Here is a 25,081-nt window from a genome sequence, read left to right as displayed (position 1 = left end):
GATGTATTTGCAAAGTATTAAAAACTACCCAATCAGGCATGGAATTGGGAGGAACTTCCTGGATGTGTTTCCTTAAATGGGGGCCCTGAGAGTATCCTATTCCTAAAAAGAAGATGCTCTAGGAGCATTGGGCTGATTACAAAAACTTGACATCAGGGTTTCAATGTCCACTTGATATTGAAAAATAAAGGTTTGCCCTGCTTCCATATTAATTAGATTAGTGGTTTCCTAGTAAGAGGAGTGGGAATCAAGCAAAGGAGGGGGAATTACCAGACATTCAGTCATAATAATGAAAATACAAAAACAAAAGATATATGTAGAAAAAATTAACATGAGTACAGACCTGGTCCAGTATTTTGGAAAATGCTGTTTACTCAGATGTCATCTACTTTCCATCCTTGAAGGGCTCAGGAATCTTAGAGATCTTCAATCGGAGATCTCTGGTAGACTCAGAAGTTCATTCAGGTGTTGGAGTTTTCTGTAAATGAGAAATGTAACACCAGGAGTCAACCGCATCAAGTTTAGTTGCACAGTGATTATAGCTGCACAGGGATGGTATGTCAATAATACTTGATAAGGGTCTTTCCAACAAAGTTCAGGTGAACCCTTTAGTTGATGTCTCTCCCAATAAACATAGTCCTATGTCTAGTGATCATGATACTTAAGACCTTCACCCCCAGCAGTAGTGCACTGTAAACAGAGTTTTATCAATTTAGCTTTTTGGGAGAGAAATTTGGTTAAGCCTTGACAGAAATGGAGCATATCCCCTTTCAATAAGGTTGGTTTCTTTATTGAATGAGGATGGAGAAATTCTCCATCCAGTCTCATCCAGATTAACCTGTAGTTATCTCGCAGGTGGATAACTGATGTTTTCCAAAAGGAGTTGCTCTTAGGTTAACCAAAACCAATGGAAGAGACTTGGGCCAAGTAATTTAAAACGGCCTCGTTAATTTTGCCAGTTGAGTTTTTATTATTCTTTTTGTTCATTCCACCAATGCAGAGGACTGTGGATGGTTTACACAATAAAAATATTGGAAAATGGGCCTGATTTTACAAACTGAGAGAACTATCTCTCCCACAAAATGAGTTTCCTATTACTATGTAATTTGGAAGGAATTCCCCAAGAGGGAGTTATCTGTTCCAAAATAAATATTTTCCTACTGCTTGTGCAGTGACTGTTCTACAAGAAAATGCTTCAGCATATTGAGAAAACATGTACATCTTAACTAGTACGTATTTATAACCTTGGTCTGGAGGTAGTTGGATAAGATCCGTTTGCCAAATTTCAAAAGCTCTGATGGGCAAAGAGAAATGCCCTTGAGATCTGTGAAGAGGCTTCCCTGGATTATGCTCTGAACAAATCGAACATTTTGCATAAACCTTATGAGCTATGCTAGTAAGGGTTTCCCATAGTATTGGTTTCCCCAGGCAATCATTTTCGTAGGTCCCCAGTGAGTAAGCTTATAAACATGTTGTAGCATAGCAAACTGAAATCCCATCAGCAAAATAGGTCTGTCATTGGGTCCATACCATAAATTACAAGCGAGGGTGGGGGACTTTTGTCAGGGGGTAGCACTCCTCCTTGATTAGCCATATCTGCCTTTTTCTCTCTGAAGCTTTTTCTTGAGCTTCACGGAGCACCTTTTTGATATAGTTTCTTTTAAACATAGCTACCTTTGTAGTTTCACCTGCTATTTGTGTTAAAGTAGCCTTTTTGGCTGCTGCATCAGCAAAATGATTTCCTTTACCCTCCAGAGAGTCGTTTGGAGTGTCCAGGAACTGTAATAGCCACTTATTTTTTTGGTAATTGGATGGCTTCTAAGAGGTCAGAAACTTGACAGCTGTGTTTGATAGGTTGTCCAGAGGAGGTTAAATATTCTTTTTGCTTTCATAACATTCCAAGGTCATGAGCTACACCAAAAGCATAATGTCTGTCAGTGTAAATATTAGCCATTTGTTTTTTGGCCGAATGACAAGCTCTGATGAGTGCTGTTAACTCAGCTAACTATGCTGATTTTTCTTTAAGTAAGGGATTGCTCTCTATGATGTCTGCAAGGGACATAATTGCATAGCCTGCCCATTATTTCCCAAATCTATCCCTTAGATATGATCCATCAACGAATTAGATAACATCAGCATTTTCCAGGAGTGTCTCCTGTAAATCCTGTCTGGACATCAAAAGTGTTCTGTGAGAACAATACAGTAATGAGTTATCTCATCAACTGTTTCAGGCAGCAAAAACAGCAGCAATGAAGAGTGTTACAGGGAGAGATAGTAACATGTGGATCAGAGAGTAAGAACACTTCTTAAGAATCCAGTCTGCTAACAGAAAAATGCTGAGTATAATATGTGAATTCCAGAGAGCTTCTACAGAATGAGATACATATAAAGTCAACAGAGCCTCCATTACAATTTCCTGAGTAGCCTTAAGGAGCATGACAATGGCTGAAGTGGCCCTCAGACAAGGGGGTATGCTACAGGGTCTAACTGCTGACTATCATAGCCAATAGATTATTATAAGAAGGTAGGACTGTGCTGTCCTCCATGTTTTTAGGTTAGAACACTCAGCATCCTGCCATGGCTCTCATGAAAAAAAGGAAAAGCAGCAGCCCAAATATGGCCCAAAACAGGGGCTCTTGTAAGATTTTCTTTTATTTCTTGAATAGCTCTTTGTTCTTCTGATGTCCAGTACATGGGCTTAAGTTGATCTTCTTTCAACAATGTATATAACTGCTGTACCATGAGAGTAAAATTGGAGAACCAGCTAGGGTAGCCAACTAGACTTAAAACCCCCTTAGCTGTCTAGTTTTTGGAGTGGGGTATACAAGAATTGTAGTTGCTCAATTTGGATTTATGTGTAGTCCCCCCCTTAGAAATTAAATGTTCCAAATATTTTACTTCTGTTAAGCAAAATTTGAGTTTTCCTTTGGATGCCTCATGATTTCTCTTTGCTAATTGTTCCAGCAAGTACAGGGAATAGGTTCTACAATATTGCAGATTTGTGAATCATTACAAGAGATTATCCATATACTTAAGTAGTATGGAATTTCCTTCAGAATTTAACTCAGCCTTGTCAGTTGTTAATATTTACAAAAGATAAATTGGACTTTTGGTATAACTTGGGGCATAACATTCTAGGTATATTGAAAGCCATCTCAGGTAAAGGCAAACAAATATTTACTGACAGGGTCTATTGGTATGCTAAAGAAACACGTAATTAATTACAGTGAAATATTAACTGCTTACAAGTATATTGGACAAAAGAGTGTGAGAGCTTGGAACTGCTGGATGATGGGGAATCATAATATTGTTAAAATGCTCAAACCTTGTACAAATCTCTATCTTTTCATATAATATTTTCTTACTGGGAGCATGGGGTTATTACAAAGACTGAAGTAAGAGATAATCCTTTATCAATGAAATCATTGATTATTGGTTTTATTCCTATTACAGCTTCCTGTTTTGATGGATATTGTTTAATATTCAAAAGTGGCTTATTTGGATCCACCTGTACTTGTATTGGCCACTAAAATTCCTTCTATATCAGTGGATGATTGGAACCATAGTTAGGAATATGTGTTAATAAGTCATCAAGTTCTTTTTCTGTTTTAATACTTGGTGGTTGAATTTTAATTTTAATCTGATTCAAACTTTCTGATCTGTCATTTTTAGTCAATTATTTTTCAGTCATTTCCAAAATCATTTTCCTTCTTTTTGAGAAGAAAATATGATTTATAAAGTTCCAGAAAATCTCTTCCTATAAAATGTTTTGGTGTGGAAGGCACCAAAAGGAAAGAATGGCATTCATCTAAATTTCCTAATTGTAAAGGCAAAAGTTTTGATTTATATTCTGTCATTGGTTGATTAGACACCCCCAACATTTGAATAGTTTGATTACTCTGAGGAATAAGGCTCTTTAGAAAGGTAGGGTTGAGAATAGAAATATATATGTGTGTGTGTGTGTGTGTGTGTGTGTGTGTGTATGTGTGTGTGTGTGTGTATGTGTGTGTGTGTGTGTGTGTATGTGTGTGTGTGTGTATGTGTGTGTGTGTGTGTATGTGTGTGTGTGTGTGTGTGTGTGTATGTGTGTGTGTGTGTGTGTGTGTGTGTGTGTGTGTATGTGTGTGTGTGTGTGTGTATAGAGAGAGAGAGAGAGAGAGAGAAAGAGAGAGAGATATCTTCACTTCCTCCAGATTATTACTTAAAATCAAGGGAAAAGCCCTCTTTATTTCCTCAGAGGCTCCCATACCTCTTCTTTCTTTTATATTTATTCTTTTTTATTTCTGTGCCCATTTCAGCTTTTTGCAATCTTTCTTTAGATGTCCTGGTTCCTTGCAATAATAACAGACACATTTAGATGTTTCTGAGGTTCCCTTTGGAAAGGGAGTCCTCTGTTTTGATCTGGATATCTGACCCGTGAGTTGCTGGAGTTGTAAATTCATGATTTTAGTGACCCTGTTATCCTTCTTTTGCTGTATAACTTTGGTCAGTTTATCAGTTAGTTTCCCTAATTCCAAAGTGTGTACACAATCCCAATTTATTTGGTACAATTTGACCACATTGGCCAATTGCTGATCCAATATGTTAAGAAAGGTTGAATTTAATAAAGAATCATTCTGACAATTCCTTAGACTGTCTTCATTCATTCCCAAATATTGTTGAAAACCTTTTCAAATCTTTCAAAATAGTCTAGCATAGTTTCATGTGGTCCTGTTTACACTGCTGGACTTTAGACCGATCAGCAAGCAATCTTAGAAAATATCTGAAGAATTACTTGTGCGAAACAATTTACTAGTTCTTGGGCCTTCTCCCTGTCTTCAGCTGTCTGCTTATGAAAGTTGCTTAGTGGATTTTTCCAGTCAACCTTTGATAGCCTTTCTTCAACTTTTTCTTTCAGATACCAGCATATGAATTAATTGTTATAAATCTCAATAGTCAGGTTCATAAGTTCTGGCGGTTAGATTGAATTTCTTAGTGATACCTATAGGATCTTGGGTAGGATCAGGAAACTCCTTAGCACTGTCTCTGAATTATGCCTTAGTCCTGGAGATATAGGTTATTGAAGGTTCCCAACTTGGATTAATTTTCTCCCTAAAGAGTGCTGCTAAAACCTCAGAGGGTGGTGGAGGAGGGAGTGAAGAAAATCTGGACAAGGCAGGTCTGAAAGCAAGTGAGCGGAAGGTTCAAGAAGCAGAGGGGAAGCAGCGGTAGCAAGAGAAGGCGAAGCAGTGGAAACTTTGAATAATTTTTTCAGTCGAGAAATGGTTTCCAAGATATTGTGGTTCACTTCATGTATAGAAGCAATTTTATCATTCCCCTTTGTAAAGTTTCTGAATGCAATTTGAAATTCTATCCCATTCTTTCTGCTTAATTCTTGAGCCAGCTCTTTGCAATTGTGCCCGTGGGTAAACCAGTTTTGGGATCTCAAATGAGCCCCATTTTGGCCAAATTAAACTAATTTCCTTTTTGATGATGTTGGTCTAATGAGTCAGAAATTTACAAGATGAAGCATTAAAATTTTTAGTCATAAATCCAGCTGGTGTCTTAGGAGGTGGTTTTCCCTATACTTTCAGTTAGATGTCTTATTTCTTATGTTTTCCCCTCTTCCCTCTGTCTACACCAAACCAAGGATGTGTTTAGGGTCAAAGGTATATTGCTAAGAGGTACACTCCTCTGGCTCTCAACCCCAAGTAGGTTACCTCACGTGTCTCAAGAAAGCTCAGCTTCACGGGAGGCAGTCCATTACTCCAAATGCTAGGTGACCACCCATTTTGTGAGCATTTTCCAGAGGACCTTAAGTATTTTACCTGTTTTTTTTGTTTGTTTGTTTTTGTTTTGTTTGTCCTTCTGAGGGAACCCTATGGGACTGCCCACCAGGAGAGATCCCCTTCCGACACCTCTAAGAGATTCTTAGTTACCTAAGAATATCTGAGATTTGGGCTGGAGGGAGCAAATGTCTCATAGCTTTGGAGCAATTTTATTGCAATTGCTCTCAGAAGGAATATAAAAGGTTGGTACAGACAAAAGAGGTTTGAAAAGAGAAACATTCAGCTGATCGAAGAAACCACCGTTTTAACTGCAGCAATGCTTGGTTGACCTTACTTTTCTTTCCTTTCTTCCTGGCAATTTAGAACAAAGGGATAACCCTAGGGAGAACTTAGCAAACACATGATATACTACTCCTCTTAGAGATCCGAAAACACATGATACACTACTCCTCTTAGAGGTCCTAAATAAAGCTGATTTAGACCGCTAGCAAAAGAGAAGGAGGTCTGGATTCCTGGTAACCCACTATGTAAACCCAGTGGTTCCCCTATAGTTGGTTCAAACCCAGTGCTTTTGTGTTGGTACCAAGCACTGACTTGGTACCGATACAGAACTCACTCCTTAAGATGAGTCTTGTGTGTCCCTGAATCTGGCTGGAATTCTGCTGACCACGCCGTCTGTCAACCTAAAGTTTAAGTAAAAGACATTGTACCTTAAAGAAATTTTAAGTTAATTTTGTTCTGATGCAAGTTTGAGGACTAATAGCCTGGGAAACACAGACTCAGTCAGTGAAAACTGAGAATGTGGCCGGGCGCGGTGGCTCATTACTGTAATCCCAGCACTTTGGGAGGCCGAGGCGTGCAGATCACGAGGTCAGGAGATCAAGACCATCCTGGCTAACAGGGTGAAACCCCATCTCTATTAAAAATACAAAAAAATTAGCTGGTCATGGTGGCGGCCTCCTGTAGTTCCAGCTACTCCCGAGGCTAAGGCAGAATTGCTTGAACCCGGGAGGCGGAGCTTGCAGTGAGGGCACTCCAGCCTGGGTGACAGAGCAAGACTCCATCTCAAAAAAACAAACAAAAAATAAAACAAAAAAACAACAAAAACAAACAAAAAAACTGAGAATGTGTTCCCAAGTGGGCTACACAAAACACTGTATTTATATATTCTGTTACGTAGGAAATGGAAGAAGGGGAGCAGTGAAGTGAAAGTGACATTCTTATAATTTTGATTGATGCTCATTTACATTACATATAAGATAAAGCAAATGTGGTTACTGTATGTACAGTGAAATGTTAATGAGCATGTTGGTTTCTTACGGTCTGTAAAGTGATGACTTATTGTATCTTTCCTTTGTGTTTTATCTGATAGACAAAGTTGTAATCAGTAAACATCCATGAAATGTTTGACAGAATCCAGCCCTGGAGAGGAGAGTTCAGCTTTAGTATATAGGCCTAGTTTTTATTATGCATATGGCCAACCTGAAGCCATCTTGGCCCACTTTTAGAATTTTATTTCAAATTTTCTTTTTCTGATAGTTGCAAATAAATAAAAAGTACTGGCGCACAACATAAATCCAATATAAGAATTCATGAACAATTACATCTCTTTTGTAGCTCCTTCCTAAACCATTCATCACATTAGTTGTTTGCATCAAAGACAAACAAACGGCTTCCTATGGTGAATAAAGGAGGTTTGAAATACTTAACTAACTATGCCAGAACAGGGTTTTATAATTTCAGTATCAGCTCATTGTGAATTTCCCAAATAAGTAACTAAATAAGTGATTGATTGGAGAGGAATGAAAATAGTTCCTGTTTAAACTTTAATGATGCTTTTTAATTCATTTTCTTCATTGTCCAAAGCTTGCTTGCTCTTTCTTTCTTTCTTTCTTTCTTTCTTTCTTTCTTTCTTTCTTTCTTTCTTTCCTTATACTTTAAGTTCTGGGATATATGTGCAGAACATGTAGGTTTGTTACATAGGTATGCATGTGCCATGGTGGTTTGCTGCACCATCAACCCGTCATCTACATTAGGCATTTCTCCTAATGCTATCCCTCCCCTAGCCCCACACTCCTAACAGGCCCTAGTGTTTGATGTTCCACTCCCTGTGTCCACGTGTTCTCATTGTTCAACTCCCACTTATGAGTGAGAACATGTGGTGTTTGGTTTTCTGTTTCTGTGTTAGTTTGCTGAGAACGATGGTTTCCAGCTTCATCCATGTCCCTTCAAAGGACATGAATTCATCCTTTTTAATGGCTGCATAGTATTCCATGGTGTGTATGTGCTACATTTTCTTTATCCAGTCTATCATTGATGAGTATTTGGGTTGGTTCCAAGTCTTTGCTATTGTGAATAGTGCTAGAATAAACATATGTATGCATGTGCGTTTATAGTAGGATGATTTATAATCCTCTGAGTATATACCCAGTAATGGGATTGCTGGATCAAATGGTATTTCTGGTTCTAGTTCCTTGAGGAATCACCAGTGTCTTCCACAATGGTTGAACTAATTTACACTCCCACTAACAGTGTAAAAGCATTCCTATTTCTCCACATCCTCTCCAGCAGCTGTTGTTTCCTGACTTTTTAATTGCCATTCTAACTGGTGTCAGATGGTATCTCATTGTGGTTTTGATTTGCATTTTCTAATGACCAGTGATGATGGCCTCTTTTCATATGTTTGTTGACCGCATAAATGTCTTCTTTTAAGAAGTGTCTGTTCACCCACTTTTTGAAGGGGTTGTTTATTTCTTGTAAATTTGTTCAAATTCCTTGTAGAATCTGTAGATTCTGTCCCTTTGTCAGATGGACAGATTTCAAAAAGTTTCTCCCATTATGTAGGTTGCCTGTTCACTCTGATGATACTTTCTTTTGCTGCGTAGAAGCTCTTTAGTTTAATTAGATCCCATTTGTCAATTTTGGCTTTTGTTGCCATTGCTTTTGGTGTTTTAGTCATGAAGTCTTTCCCCGTGCCTATGTCCTGAATGGTATTGCCTAGGTTTTCTTATAGGGTTTTTATGGTTTTAGGTTTTACATTTAAGTCTTTAAACCATCTTGAGTTAATTTTTGTATAAGGTGTAAGGAAGGGGTCCAGTTTCAGTTTTCTGCATATGGCTAGCCAGCTTTCCTAACACCATTTATTAAATAGGGAATCCTTTCCCCATTTCTTGTTTTTGTCAGATTTGTCAAAGACCAGATGGTTGTAGATGTGTGACCTTATTTCTGAGGCCTCTGTTCTGTTCCATTGGTCTATATATCTGTTTTGGTACCAGTACCATGCTGTTTTGGTTACTGTAGCCTTGTAGTATAGTTTGAAGTTAGGTAGTTTGATGCCTCCAGCTTTGTTCTTTTGCTTAGGATTGTCTTGGCTATATGGGCTCTTCTTTTGGTTCCATATGAATTTAAAGTAGTTTTTTCTAATTCTGTGAAGAAAGTCAATGGTAGCTTGATGGGGATAGCATTAAATCTATTAATTACTTTGAGCAGTATGGCCATTTTCACAGTATTTATTCTTCCTATCTTGTCCAAGGGTTTCTAAAGCACCTGTAAACACTTTAAATGCTTCAGTTTTCAGTATTTTGAATATTACTGTTTTGTATTAATTACAGATTATATTTATACTTACTATTTCTGAAAAAAAATTGCCAATTTTTAAATATAGTACTATAAAGTTAAAATTTACATAGTAGTTATGAATCAGTTCATTAACATACATATGCAATAAATAGTGTTTCTGTACTTTCTATAAATTTCTACTCCAAGACTCTGTTCTGCTTGACTGCTTGAATATTTGCTCTCAATTGTTATTAGACCTGCCCTTGCCCCAGGGTTTACAAAGGTCCTGGGTACTGTCAATGGAAGACAAGTCTCAATCATTTTTGGAGATTTATTTGCCAGAGTTAAGGATGCACCTGGGAGACAGGTCTATGCCTTTCTCTGAAAATGATTTTCAGGGGTCCAAATTTAGAAGGGAAAGGGTGGTATATTGAGAAGCATGCAGTTTTCACATAAACAAAAGGGTCAAAGGAAAAATGGGGGTAATCTTCATTTACATAAGATAACACAGACAAATGGGGTAGGGGAACAACCGGATATGCATTTGTGTCTGGAAAACTGGGGTGACTGCATTTGTATAAAGCTATCAATGTGCATTGCCATGGTGAAGTTTTAACAGCTAACCAGGAATTTCCTTGTGGGCAAAACATGGAGGAGGCAACTAGCTTTTCATCTTGTAGCGGGCCATCTTATTTAGCAACCAAAAGGTGGAGGCAGGTTTGCGTGACCCAGTTCCCAGCGTGACTTTTCCTTTTGGCTAGATGAGTTTGGGGTCCCAAAATTTAATTTCCTTTCACAGTGCTCATACATCAACAAAGCATTGGAGAGATACCTCAGGGTATTGGGTCAATTGTCCCATCTATACAGCCTCCTCTGGTTTGACATACCTCTTATGGGCCACAGTTAGGCCCAGGAAAGATTTTTATGCCTCTTCTAGGCTGTGGGGTCCAGTCTCCTAAGGCACAAGGCCCAGCCATTTCTTTTGAGGTACTGTCACCTCCTGGGAGTGCCACTCCAACAGAGGACATGTATCTGAATGACTTCTGCTACATTCCAGTCTCAGGAGATATCTCTCTTTCTCCACAATCCCAAGAAATTTGTTTCTCCCTATGTAACACTTACTGTCATCTCTTCCACAAGCTTAGCTTTTTACTTTTGTCTTTTTAAGTCATAGCATAAGACAGCTTCAGTTTTCTGCCTTGAAGTTCAGGCATGAATGGAAGAAAACCTTCTTCTATCCAACTACGTATGTCTCTATGTATCTATATGGTTATCCATATAGAAATGAAATTCTACATTTATCTTCTGCCAGAACACTTTTGTGAATAAATTAATAACTTAATTGTCAAAACAAATCTATTAAAAATTACACACAAATACACACACACACACGCACACCCTCAGAGTAGAGAAGTACAAACCATGAAGACAGAGGAGTTACTAAACAAAATATGCAAAGCCTTCATACTTAAGAGACATCAGTGATATCCCATCACCTATGTGTCTCTACTTCACTTTTACAAACCAATCATCTTTATTTTTTTAACTATTTCCAAAAGGGACATTTTGTTACATTGCCTCACTTTTCCCTTCACACTACTCTGTAAGTTTCCAAATGGTGTTTTCTAATGTAAGTGTGTGGGACCCCAAAATGAATAAGATAATCCATTTTCCAACATACTTTGCACCAAAGGTTTGCAATTAGGATTTATAATATATATGTGTGTGTGTATATATATGTGAATATGTGTGTGTGTGTATACACACACATATATATATAGAGAGAGAGGGAAAGACAGAGAGAGAGAGAGAGAGAGAGAGAAGGAGAAAATTTAACTTTATAATAGAAACCAAAACTACATTTTTTCCCCCAAAACAATAGATATAAATATAAAGCATATATTCAAACCTTATGCTCCAGGAATCTGGATAGTCCCTATGAGTTTGGATTTTATTTTATTGGCAATAAGGTTGTATTACAGGGTCTGAAATTAAAGGGTCTGAAAGGCTGGTAGAAGAGTGAAATGATTAGGAGATTTATGTTTCTGAATCATGTAAAAGATGAGACTAGAATATTAACCTAAAGGAAAAAATGGAGAGAAAATTAATATAGAGAGTTTATTTGGGTCAGATTTGAGGACTGCAGCCCAAGAGACAATTCAAGTTGCCGTGAGTATATGCTCCAAGTAGCAGCAGTTACATGTGGGTTTTTAAAGGAAAGAAGAGGCAGTTCCTAAGTTGTTTACCAATAACTTACATTAAAATAACAAACTGTTGATTAGGTATACCTGGTTTTTGTGCCACAGATTCCAAGAACATGAAGATAATGGGTGAGGCAGCACTAGTCAGACTGCTCTGAGTTATTTCTCTTTTCTCAGGAGGAAGAAAGGTCAGAAGGAGAATGATAGATAAGCAGTTATTGTATTAATCGAGGATAGAGATAATGGCATCCTGAACGTGAGAGAATGACAAAGGGATGAAAAGCAGACTTGATTAACAGTGCTTCTTTGAAGATGAGGATCAATAATACATAGTGACCAACAGTGGCTCCCCAGTGATTTGATGCTACATGAGCCTGTGAACAACTTGAACTCAGGGGAGGCCTAACAAGGACCATGAAAGGAAGATTTAGACAGAGGCTGATCTCATGATTGTGAAGCTGCCAAATACACCCTACATTGTTTTTGAACTTTTAGATTCTTTTCTTTTTTCTTTTTGTACATCAGAGAGAAATATGCTTCTATACTGTTTGAGCCCTTTTTATTTCTGTTATATGTCACTAATTCCAATACAGTATTTTCTCTTATAATCTTATTTGTACTGAGGGCAAATTTGCGTGTAGTGAAATGTACAAATGTCCACACAATTCAGTCAGAGTCCTGGTTATCTATAACTTAGTGGCTTAAAACATTTGTTTTAATCAACTCTCACAGTTTTGGAGTTGACTGTCTTGTCTGGATAATTGTCATTTGGGGTGTCTCCTTAAACCACAGGATGTGGTTTGATGTCAACTGAGTCTGTAGTCATCTGAAGGGTTGATTGGGTTGGACAACCAAAATGGCTCTCTCACATGCCAGGCAGTTTCTGCTTGCTGTTACTTGGGCACTTGGTTAGAACTATAAACCTGATCCTCTAAACATGGCTCTCCATGTGGCATTGTCTTCTCATAGCATGGTGGCTGGATTCTGCATGTCCCAAGAGATCCAGGAGCAAATTGTAGGGCCTTTTTAGTAGTTTGGCCTCTAAAGTCCTAGAGTGTCACTTCTGCCACATTCTGTTAGTCAACTAAGTCACTAAATTAAGCCCAGATTCACAAGGATTGGGATTAGACTGTATCTCTTGTTTGGGGGAGTGGAAAGGTCACATTGCACAACAACATACAGTATGGGAGATATTACTGTGGTCATCTTTACAAATTTAATCTGTTTCATTGAGTTTTGATACATACGTACACCCATGTTACCACCACTAATATATACTATATCCATCATGCCACCTTCCATTCAATCCTTACACCTCCCATAGACCATCACCATGCAGTAGTTTTGTCTGTGCCTGAATTTCGCATAGATGAAATAATATAGTATGCACACTTTTGTGTTTGGCTTTTTTCACTCAGTGTAATATTTTTGATATTTATGCATGTCGTTGCATGTAGCAGTAATTCGTTCTTTGTTGTTACTGAGAATAATCCTATTATATAAACATACCACAAATTGTTCATCCATTTTCCCACTGACAGATGGTTGAGTTGTTTGTAGTTTGGGACTATTGCGAAAAACAGTGCTATAGGCATTCTTGTACAAGTCTTTTTATGACAGTGTTTTCATTGTTTTGGGAATGAAATTTCTAGGTCAGGGTGTAGGTATGCAGTTAACTTACAAAGGCACAGACAAATAGATTTCCTACATTGTTATAGCTTATTTTCACTTCCATCAGCAACGTATTAGAGTTTTGTTCTATATTCCTCAAAATTTGGTATTGTCAGTTTTTTTTTTTAATGTTAGCCATTCTAGTTAGTGTGAAATAGAAGTTCATTACGCTTTTAATTTGAATTTTTCTGAAAACTAATTATTTTTATCATATTGGCTTTGTTGACTGTTGTCAGATTTTGTTCTGTATATCACCGATATCTGCTCTTAAAATTTCTCTTTACTTCTACTTTTTTTTGGGGTCTATTTTGTTGTTATTTTTCTCATTTCTAATGTTAGCTAGTTAATTTTTAGGTTTTCCTTGATGTTAGATGAATGTTTATGTAACATTTCCTCTGAAGTGCCATTTTCTTGCACGTCATAAGGTTTTATATGCAGTATTTTACTCTCATTTAATTCTAAATATTTTTCAAATTTCATTGTTATTTCTTTTTTTGAGCCATAGGTAACCTAGAATTGTTTTTTTTTTCTTTCCCAATATATGTAGGGTTGATTTATCCTTTTGTTATAATTTTCTAACTTAATTGTGTTTTGATGTCAGGGAATATAATCTACTCATGTAGATTACCAACATTTAGCAATTTGTTAAGACATACTTTCTAAGCTAGTATGTGATCAAGTTTTAGAAATTGTTGGCCTCCTGGTGCTTACCACCAACTGTGTGCTTGCATTGACTGTACAGAAAAAAGAGATAGAGTAAACACACCACATATACACCTCAGCCCAGGTCCTGTGCCAGGTCTATATTGTGAATAGGGGGGACATAGAAAAAATCAAGAGAGAGATAAATTGGTCTTGTGTGTTTGGGAAAAATGTATATTCTGTAATAAATAAATATAGAATTCTCTATATGTCCATTTGGTCAAGCATAGTAATTATATTGCTTGTATAGCTTTGCTAAATTTTTATTGTTTGTTGTTGCATACATATCAGTAGTTATAAAGAATAACTCGAACTCCTATTTACTAATTTATTCTTGCAGAGCTGCACTGACTAACCTCTTTCTCTAACATTTTTAAAATAGCTTTTCATTTTCCAGGGGCTTAGCTCAAGTTTTTTTTTTTTTTTTTTTTTTCTTTCGGTCTATAGTATCCTGGATTTCAAGTTTCCTTCTTTAGTCCTTCAAAGTTGCTTTTAGAGACAGGAGCCAAAAGCCATCTTTACTGGCACTAAAACCCGTATCACTAACTTTTCTGTATTAATTGTTTATTCAGAAATCTCTTTTTATTTGGACATAATCTATTTTTTGTATGTACAGATTCTTCTGAGATTTTTATGTAAATATTTAAAAAATAAATATGGTGTCTCTTCATGTATTTATATTCTTTTTCTTTTTAATATTATTCTTGACTGCAACTGCCTATTACATTTTGAATAGTAGTAATGATACGGATACCCTTGTATTGTTTCTGGCTTTTAAGATAAAGCTTCCAAAGATTTATCATTAATTATCATGTTTGTTTTAGTTTTTCCTAGATACATTTAATTAAAATAAGGAGAACTATTCTTAGCTTGCAAAAATTTTTTTATTTGTTTTTAGAATCATGAATGGAAACTGAATTTAATGAAATTATTCTTTGACATATATCAAAATATTCCCTACTATTTTGCTTTAAGTACATCAATACACCAGTGTTATGGTCTGTAAAAATAGATTTTACAGTATTAAATCATCCTTGCTCTTCTGAGACTAACCAATCTTCATTATATTCTTTTTTATTGATATCCCTAGGTATGGTTTTCTTATGTTTTGTTTAGAAATTTTTTGCAGCTAGGTTAATAGGTAATATTTCCCAATAAGTACCCTTTCCTATATTGCCCCAGATTCTATAACCTTGGGTGGCTCAAAATTTCACATATTTTTGTATAGAATATAATAAGATTGTTGAAACTCTAAAAAGGCATAATAATGGGAAAACTACTAAAAGCCTTAGGAAGATATTCTGGAAAGAAAGAATAAGCAGGCCGGGCGCGGTGGCTCAAGCCTGTAATCCCAGCACTTTGGGAGGCCGAGACGGGCGGATCACGAGGTCAGGAGATTGAGACCATCCTGGCTAACACGGTGAAACCCCGTCTCTACTAAAAAATACAAAAAACTAGCCGGGTGAGGTGGCGGGCGCCTGTAGTCCCAGCTACTCGGGAGGCTAAGGCAGGAGAATGGCGTAAACCCGGGAGGTGGGGATTGCGGTGAGCTGAGATCCGGCCACTGTACTCCAGCCTGGGCGACACAGCGAGACTCCATCTCAAAAAAAAAAAAAAAGAAAAAAGAAAGAATAAGCAAATAAAAATAGATAATGATAAAAATAATTTAAATAATTTTATTAACAACTTTAAAAGCAGTTTTTGTTTAAGTGTGCTGGTTATTCTTTTGATTAATATAATATTAGATATTGTATGTTTTTGGTTGTTTAAACATCTAAGAGAATCCCATGTACTCTATATATATTACAAGGCCACAACATATATGTGTGTGTGTGTGTGTGTGTATCTCTTTGTAATTTATAATTTAATGCTGAAAAATTGTTAAATCTATGTAATCGTGAATCAGTACTTTCAATATTTTATTATAAAAGGCCAAGTATGCACAAAGGTTAATAAATCCCCATTTATTTTCAACCTAGATTTTATAGTTATCAATTAAACCCACACATTTTGATGTACTAATTTTGTAATATTTTCATGTTTAAAGTATTTATTGCTTAGTGCATTTATATAATTAATTAAAAGGGTATTACACAAAAAAACACCTAATAAGTATGCCTTTCCACTTGGATAGTAAGGTCTCATTAACAAGAAATACCAATATAATCCCTATTTGCAGATGAGATAACTGAGGCACCTGCAGTTTAAGTAATCTGCACAATGAAACAGACATAGTCTGTTCTGGAGCAAGGATTAAAGTAAGCTGCTGATTCCTGCGTTGCACACTTACCCATTGTATCACACAGAAGTCTGAGAGGGAGAAAAGCCAAATGTCCTAGGAGTGTAATGATGAATGAAAAAGAAGACATTTAATTCCAGAAGGGATGGTTGACAGGATCAGATACCATGGAGGGATCAGGTAAGGTCAGTACTGAGAAGCTCATAGTGGATTTGTCCACTGGGAGATTCTTGTCAGCCCAAAGCTGAGGTCATAGGAGAAACTATATTCCAGATATTATATTTTTTTGTACTAGAATAAATTTAAGAGTAAATATCACTTAATTATAAAAACCATATCTGATGTAATTACAGCCTAAAATCAAGCCATTTTTTTGGCCACTTCAGATAAATATGCTAGGTAAATCTTTGAAATCTAAATTATCAGAATTTACCCCTGGGAAGTGATAGAGAAAATGTGGCAGCTACTTTAGACCATCTTCCACAGTGGGACGCTTTGTAAGCCAAGAACATTAGAGCAAGCAGAGAGCTGGGTCCTAGAAATAGTTGGTGTCTAAAATAACTGGGTATTTTTATTTTTATTTTTATTTTTTACCTTTCATTTCATTATTTGGGGAAGGTTTTGCTTATTTTAAAAGGAGAGCAATTCAGTCATTCAGATCATTTTTATTCGCTTAACATTTTATTTCCATTTCTATCCACAAATTCAATGAGTACTTTGTGTTTTGGGACTGTAGAAAATAAAAGGATATTTTAATCTTAATAATAATTTTAATTTACTTAAAGCTAATTTTTACTTTTACATCATGTTTTGCTGATTCAGTACAAATTATGGCTACTTCTTGACAGTGATGTAAAAGTGAAATAATCCAATTTAACAAGTTCATTTTAGTTTCTTTACATTTAATTGTGATTTTCCTGCAAAGTCAAAAAAAAAAAAAAGTGTCTTAATAGCAGAAGAAGTTAAAATTTTTAGCCTCATTTTATTTTTTTATTTCTGTTGTAAAATGGTCTGGGGGTTACTAACGACTATGAAATATCATGAAATATGCTACTGTTGGCTCCTTTTTGTCCAGTTCACAAGTCAACATGCTGTATGCATATAACTGTCCTGAGAAGGAGTGAAATGTTATGAATTATTTCTGCAGTAGGTTTTAATAGATGGTTCAAGACTCTCTTTTTAGCAAATAGCATTTTAGAAGCTGAATGTTTGAACTCCATTACTGATTAGCATTTTTGACCAAGTTCTATTATTCAACTCCACTTGAACTTGTAATTGTAACTTGTTTTTGCTCATCTATTCTGGTAAATGGTTCTCAACCATTTATATAGTCCACTCTACTTTGAAGTCTCTTTGAGAATTTAGGTCCAACAATGAATAACACAATCCCCCCTTTTTTGGATGAAGATAGATATTTAATCTCTCTCTCACGCTCAACTATTAAACGACTATCATTTACTGACACCCTACAATATGTGAAATATTTTATCTTGCCTAATCCTCAGGCAACTCTGCTTAGATATTATCATTTCTGTTTTACAAATGAGAAACTGATACTTGAACAAGTAAGAAGCGCTTATTGAATAATCAGGGAGGAGGGATCCAGAAGCCAAGTACCTAGCATTCCTGCCCACCTTCCTGCTGCCCTGCTCCTCCCGGAAGCAATTGCCATAGAAGATACAGATGTGGCTGTTAACATTCCTCCCTGGTCTTCAGTTAGTCCTTGGGATGGGACTCCCATCACTGGGAGTCTCACCCCTCGGCCAAATTTCTAGTTTTTTATGGTTATCAATACCGCCTGAGAAATTGTCGTATACAAGTGGTTTTCAACCAGTGAGCCCATGCGGAACTACCTCCCCTGGCTTTTATGAACTGTATGTTTCCTTCCTCCTCAACCTCTCTGCTGAAGCTCTTAGAGAGTCTAGGTTGGTACTGGCAGAATCCTGGTGTTGGAGTGTCATCGTGTATAGTATGAAACAATCCCCATTTCGCTTTGCCCTTGCCCTTCTCTTTTCCCTCTCTCTTTACCCCTTTTCTTCCTCCTTTCTCTTTGCAGATTCTTCTCCACCCCTACCCATACCCACTTTTCCTCTCTCTTTTAAGGAAAATCAGATTAGATGAGTTAATTTAAAACTTCCTTGGGTGATTTTACTTTCTTTTCCCCTCCTTCCCTAACTCCTGTGGTCTTCTGAACCCCCTTCCTCAAATATGAAACACATGTTAATGTCAGTGCAGTTATTTTAACATAGGTTTTCTGATTCTAATTATTTTCCATTTTTTTCAAAAAAGAAAAAAAAAGACATATCTAGCCTGCTCATCCTATGATAAATGTTTAAATTTTAAGGTAGCTTCTTTTTAGAGAAGGTTTTTTGCTTTAGAATATGGTTTTACTCAACAATAGAAAAACGTTTATGTTAGAGTAAGGGACTGTACTTGACAAAGCTAAAGGACAAAATAAAAGAAGACCAAGAAAAAGATGATTCTACTTCCTACATCTCTGCAAACCTTATATTTTTCGTATTTACGTCAAAGCTCTGATTTTGTTATACAATTACTTTAAGCTACTCAGGTTGCATTTTTTTTTTTTTTTTTTTTTTTTGAGACAGAGTCTCACTCTGCTGCCTAGGCTGGAGTGCAGTGGCACAACATCGGCTCACCGCAGCCTCCGCCTCCCAGGTTCAAGCAATTCTCGTGCCTCAGCCTCCCGAGTAGCTGGAATTACAGGCACGTGCCACCACACCCAGCTAATTTTTTATTTTTAGTGGAGATGGGGTTTCACCATGTTGGCCAGGCTGGCCTTGAACTCCCTACCTCAGATGATCCTCCTGTCTCGGACTCCCAAAGTGCTGGGATTACAGGCGTGAGCCACTGCACCAGGCCTCGGGTTGCATATTAAACTCACCTGGGAAGCTTAAAACAAAATAAGACAAACACACATTCCTGGACAACTCCAGAGACTAAATGTAATAGGTCTGGAGTTAGGATGTAAGGAATCAGCAGGCATATAGATTACTTTTGAAAAATGCTTTTCCAACTCTCTATAAAGTACCAATTTTAAAACTTCCAAATTGTCATGGAAAAATTAAAATGAAAGATAATTACCATAAAATGAAAAATAAAGACACCCCAAAACCAAATGTAAATAATTCGAATCAACAGACATAAAGTTGCTTTTGAGTAAATATAATCAAAACAAATATAACACAGGGGAAAGGAAAACAATTACAAAATTATGTATATTATTGAGTGAAAATGCATGTAACTAATATGGAGATAAATATGCTCATAACTTTTTGTCATTAGTCATAACAAAACAGATATTAGTGAAAGAGTAATTTCATGTATTAAAAATCTATGTGCAGATAAAAATCTAGATGACTTGGAATATAATGGTGACTTTTTAGATATGACACCAAATACATGATCTATGAAAAAAATAATTGATAACGTGGACTTCATTAAATTTCATTATTGGGATTGTCCTGTTAAAGACAATCCCAATAAAATGAGAAGGCAAGCACAGACTGTGAGGAATCATTTGCAAAAGACTCATTTGATAAAATATGTTATTCAAAATATACAAAGAACTCTTACAAACTTGAAAAGAAGAAAAAACAAACAACATGATTAAAAATGGACCGAAAACAGCACCTCAACAAAGATGAAATATAGATGGCAAATAAGCATGTGAAAAGATACTCTATATCATAAGTCATCAGATAAATGCAAATTAAAGCAATGATGAGACACCACACACCCTATTAGAATGGCCAAAAGTCAGAACACTGACAACATCACATCCTGGCAAGGACATGGAACAACAGGGGCTCTTATTTGATGCTGGTGGGAATAAAAAATGGTACAGCCACTTTGGAAGACAATTTGGTGGTTTCTTACAAAGCTAAACATACTCTTACCATAAGATACAGCAATCATGCTACTTGTTGCTTACCAAGAGGAGTTGAAAACTTAAGTCCAGAGAAAAACCTGCACATGAATGTTTTAGCAGCTTTATAATTCTTAAAACTTGAAAGCAACTAAGATGTCCTTCAGTAGATAAATGGAAAACAGTGGTACATCAATAGAGTAGAGTATTATTTAACAGTAAAAATGAATGTGCTATTAAGTCATAAAAAGACATGGAGGAACCTTAAATGCTTATCACTAAATGAAAGAAGCCAATCTGAAAAGGCTACATAGTGTTAAATTCGAACTGTAAGACATTCTGGAAAAGACAAAACTATAGACAGTAAAAAAACTAGTTGCCAGGCGTGGTGGGGGATCGGGGTGGTGGGGCTGATGAATAGACAGAGCATAAAGGATTTTTAAGGCATCAAAAACACTCTGTACAACAATAGTATAATGCATACATGACATTTTACATTTGTCCAAACCCACAGAATATACAACACCAAGAGTGAACCCTAATGGAAACTATGAACTTTGGGTAATTATGATGTGTTGATGTAGATTCATCAGTTATAACACATCTACCATTCTGGTCCAGATGTTGATAATAGGACAGGCTGCGCATATATAGGAGTAGGAGGTATATGGGAAATTTCTGTGCTTTCAATTTTGCTCTAAAACTGCTCTAAAAAAAACATTGACAAACCTGAGAGAAACAAGAAATGGGGAAAGGATTCCCTGTTTAATAAATGGTGCTGGGAAAATTGGCTAGCCATAAGTAGAAAGCTGAAACTGGATCCTTTCCTTACTCCTTATACGAAAATTAATTCAAGATGGATTAGAGACTTAAATGTTAGACCTAATACCATAAAAACCCTAGAGGAAAACCTAGGTAGTACCATTTAGGACATAGGCATGGGCAAAGACTTCATGTCTAAAACACCAAAAGCAACGGCAGCAAAAGCCAAAATTGACAAATGGGATCTCATTAAACTGAAGAGCTTCTGCACAGCAAAAGAAACTACCATCAGAGTGAACAGGCAACCTACAGAATGGGAGAAAATTTTTGCAATCTACTCATCTGACAAAGGGCTAATATCCAGAACCTACAAAGAACTCAAACAAATTTACAAGAAAAAAACAAACAACCCCATCAAAAAGTGGGCAAAGGATATGAACAGACATTTCTCAAAAGAAGACATTCATACAGCCAACAGATACATGAAAAAATGCTCATCATCACTGGCCATCAGAGAAATGCAAATCAAAACCACAATGAGATACCATCTCACACCAGTTAGAATGGCAATCATTAAAAAGTCAGGAAACAACAGGTGCTGGAGAGGATGTGGAGAAATAGGAACACTTTTACACTGTTGGTGGGATTGTAAACTAGTTCAACCATTATGGAAAACAGTATGGCGATTCCTCAAGGATCTAGAACTAGAAGTACCATATGACCCAGCCATCCCATTACTGGGTATATACCCAAAGGATTATAAATCATGCTGCTATAAAGACACATGCACACGTATGTTTATTGCGGCACTATTCACAATAGCAAAGACTTGGAATCAACCCAAATGTCCATCAGTGACAGACTGGATTAAGAAAATGTGGCACATATACACCATGGAATACTATGCAGCCATCAAAAAGGATGAGTTTGTGTCCTTTGTAGGGACATGGATGCAGCTGGAAACCATCATTCTTAGCAAACTATCACAAGAACAGAAAACCAAACACCGCATGTTCTCACTCATAGGTGGGAACTGAACAATGAGATCACTTGGACTCAGGAAGGGGAACATCACACACCGGGGCCTATCATGAGGAGGGGGGAGCGGGGAGGGATTGCATTGGGAGTTATACCTGATGTAAATGACGAGTTGATGGGTGCTGACGAGTTGATGGGTGCAGCACAGTAACATGGCACAAGTATACATATGTAACAAACCTGCACGTTATGCACATGTACCCTAGAACTTAAAGTATAATAATAAAAAATAATTCAAAAAAAAAAAAAACATAAAGTCAGGCTGGGCATGGTGGCTCACGCCTGTAATCCCAATGTTTTGGGAGGCTGAGGCTGGTGAATCACCTGAGGTCAGGAGTTCAAGACCATCCTGGGCAACATAGTGAAACCCCATCTCTACTTAAAATGCAAAAATTAGCTGGGTGTGGTGGTGGGTGCCTGTAATCCCAGATACTCAGGTGGCTCAGGCAGGAGAATTGCTTGAACCTGGGAGGTGGAGGTTGCAGTGGACCAAGACTGCACCATCACACTCCAGCCTGGGTGACAGAACGACACTCCATCTCTAAATAAATAAATAAAGTCTTTAAACAAACAAGAAAACAACCCATGTGCACATAGGGAACACACATTAGGTATATCAATATCAAAATTTTTATTGTGATCAGTGATCTTTCTGATGCTTCTTAATTTTATCCAATTTAGATTGAATTTCAGTACTATTCTTTGCATGAACTAATGTAACTCTCCACTGTTTCTGTATTTTGTTTGAATAATATTCATAGTAGAAAAATGAGTCTCACCTAAGTATGATGGGAATCGAAGAAATTTTTTTCAAATTTCATCAATTTAAGAATGTTAAATTTTTTGCCTACAAAGTTACGCTGTATTTTCAAAATTTAATGTGAAACTTTTTACCAGCAGCCAGTTCCTATAAGTTCTCCTATTACACAATACCCAAACAAATTATGTTTTAAAGAAAGAAATGAATTCTGGATTCATGAACTCCTTATGTGTGAATCTTCTTTAGAAAATAAAATCTAAACATTCCATCAAATAATACGATGCTTAGTGATAACTTTTTACAGACTGCAGTAAAAAGATTATCACCCACTTCAATGATAATTGCTAAATTACGGGGTATCTTGTTTTAGTTTTCTATTGTAACCAAAACAAATTACAACTTAAAAGGTTTAAAATAATATTCATTTACTATCTCACATTTCTTTTGGTCAGAAATCCAGGTAGATTCAGCTGGGTTCTCTGCTTGATGTCTCACAAATTGAAACCAAGATAGCAGATGGAAAACAATATTTGCATACCACACAGCCAAAAAAAGGTTAATATCCAATATATTTAAGGGACTCAAACAACTCAATAGAAAAAAGAACAGACAATTAAAAAAAATGAACATAGAACCTGGATAGACATTTCTCAAAAGAAGACATACAAATGGTCAATAGGATATAAGAAAAGATGCTCTGCATCACTAGTCATCAGATAAATGCAAATTGAGACCACAATGATATATCACCTTATATCTGTTAGAATGGCTGTTACACAAGAAATGAGGCCGGGTGCAGTGGCTCACACCTGTAATCCCAGCATTTTGGGAGGCTGAGGCAGGCAGATCACCTGAGTTCAGGAGTTCAAGACCAGCCTGACCAACATGGTGAAACCTTATCTCTACTAAAAGATACAAAATATTAGCCTGGTATGGTGGCAGGCGCCTGTAATTCCAGCTACTCAGGAGACTGAGGCAGAAGAATCGCTTGAACCCGGGAGGTGGAGGTTGCAGTGAGCCAAGATCACTCCACTGCACTCCAGCCTGGGTGACAGAGCGAAACTCCGTCTATTTAAAAAAAAAAAAAAAAAAGATGAAGCGTCCAGCGTGGTGGCTTACTCCCATAATCCTAGCTCTTTGGGAGGCTGCAGTGGGTGGATCTCTTGAGCTCAGGCATTTGGGACCAGCCTGGGCAACATAGTGAAACCCCATTTCTACAAAACAAATAAATGCATACATACATACATACATACATACATACCTACTTGCATACATACATACATACATACATACATACATACATTAGATGGGTGTGGTGGCTCACACCTGTAGTCCCAGCTACTTGAGCTGCCAAAGCGGGAGGATTGCTTAAGCCCAGGAGGAGGAAGTTGCAGATTGCAGTGAGCCCCAAGATCGCGGCCAGTGCACTCCAGCCTGGGTGACAGAGTGAGACCCTGTCTTAAAAGAAAAAAAGATGACACTAACAAGTGTTGGTAACGATGTGAAGAAAAGGGAACCCTGTACGCTACTGATGTCAATGTAAATTAGTATAACCATTGTAGAAGTTCCTTAAAAAAATTGAAAATAGAACTACCATAGGAACCAACCATCCCACTACTGGGCATATGTTCAGTGGAAATGAAATCAGCGTGTCAAAGAGACATCTGCCCTCTCATGTTCATTGCAGCACTATTCACAATAGCCAAGATATAAAATTAACCTAAGTGTCCATTGATGGATGAATGCATAACAAAAATGTGGTATATATACATATACTTTTTAGCCTTTAAAAAGAAGGAAATTCTGTCATTTGAGATGACATGGATGAACTTGGAGGACGTTATGCTAAGTGAAATAAGCCCAACATGGAAAGACAAATATGCCATGTTTTCACTTATATATAAAATCTAAAACTATCAAACTCATAGAAGCGGAGAGTAGAATGATGGTTGCCAACAGCTAGGAGTGGGAGGTAGAAATGGGGTATGTTGGTCAAAGGGTAACAAGTTTCAGTTAGAATCAATACATTCTGGAGATCTGTTGTACAGCATGGTGACTATAGTTAATACATACTTGAAAGTGGCTCAGAGGGTTGACCTTAAATATTCTAACTACACACACAAAAAGATAACTGTGAAGTAATGGAGATATTAATTAGCCTGATTGTGGTAATCATTTCACAATGTATGCATATATGAAAACATCACATTATACAACATAAATATATACAATTCTTATTTGTCACTAACATTTGCTCAGTTATGCTGGGGATGGGGAAAAGGGGCCAGCTGAGCCAGTCTGTTACCTGGAGGCTCTGGTAAAGAATGTACTTCTAAGATCATCCAGGTGGTTGGCAGAATACAGCTCCATGCAGTTGTAGAAATGAAGTCCCTGTTTTTCTTCTGTTTTAATTTCGTCATTTTCGTTATTTGGCTGGAGTCAGTATTTCCCAGCTTTTAGAAGGTTTCTATTGTAAACTCCTCCATTTGAATAACT

At 36.9% G+C, this 25,081-nt stretch overlaps 1 protein-coding gene and 1 non-coding gene across 6 annotated transcripts in view; both read left to right on the top strand.

The window, feature by feature from the left end:
• Positions 1-25,081, top strand: part of TMEM232 (transmembrane protein 232) — a 200,454-nt gene that overhangs the window by 34,918 nt on the left and 140,455 nt on the right. The window lies entirely within an intron of this gene.
• On the top strand, positions 13,893-14,025 carry LOC114679160 (small nucleolar RNA SNORA51). Its single transcript, XR_003730838.2, has one exon. It is a non-coding gene; the product is annotated as a small nucleolar RNA SNORA51 (small nucleolar RNA).

This window comes from Macaca mulatta, chromosome 6, assembly GCF_049350105.2.
Source record: "Macaca mulatta isolate MMU2019108-1 chromosome 6, T2T-MMU8v2.0, whole genome shotgun sequence".
Taxonomy (NCBI): Eukaryota; Metazoa; Chordata; class Mammalia; order Primates; family Cercopithecidae; genus Macaca; species Macaca mulatta.
The sequence above is the reverse complement of the archived record's forward strand: the minus strand, read 5'-3'. Positions and strand labels throughout refer to the sequence as shown.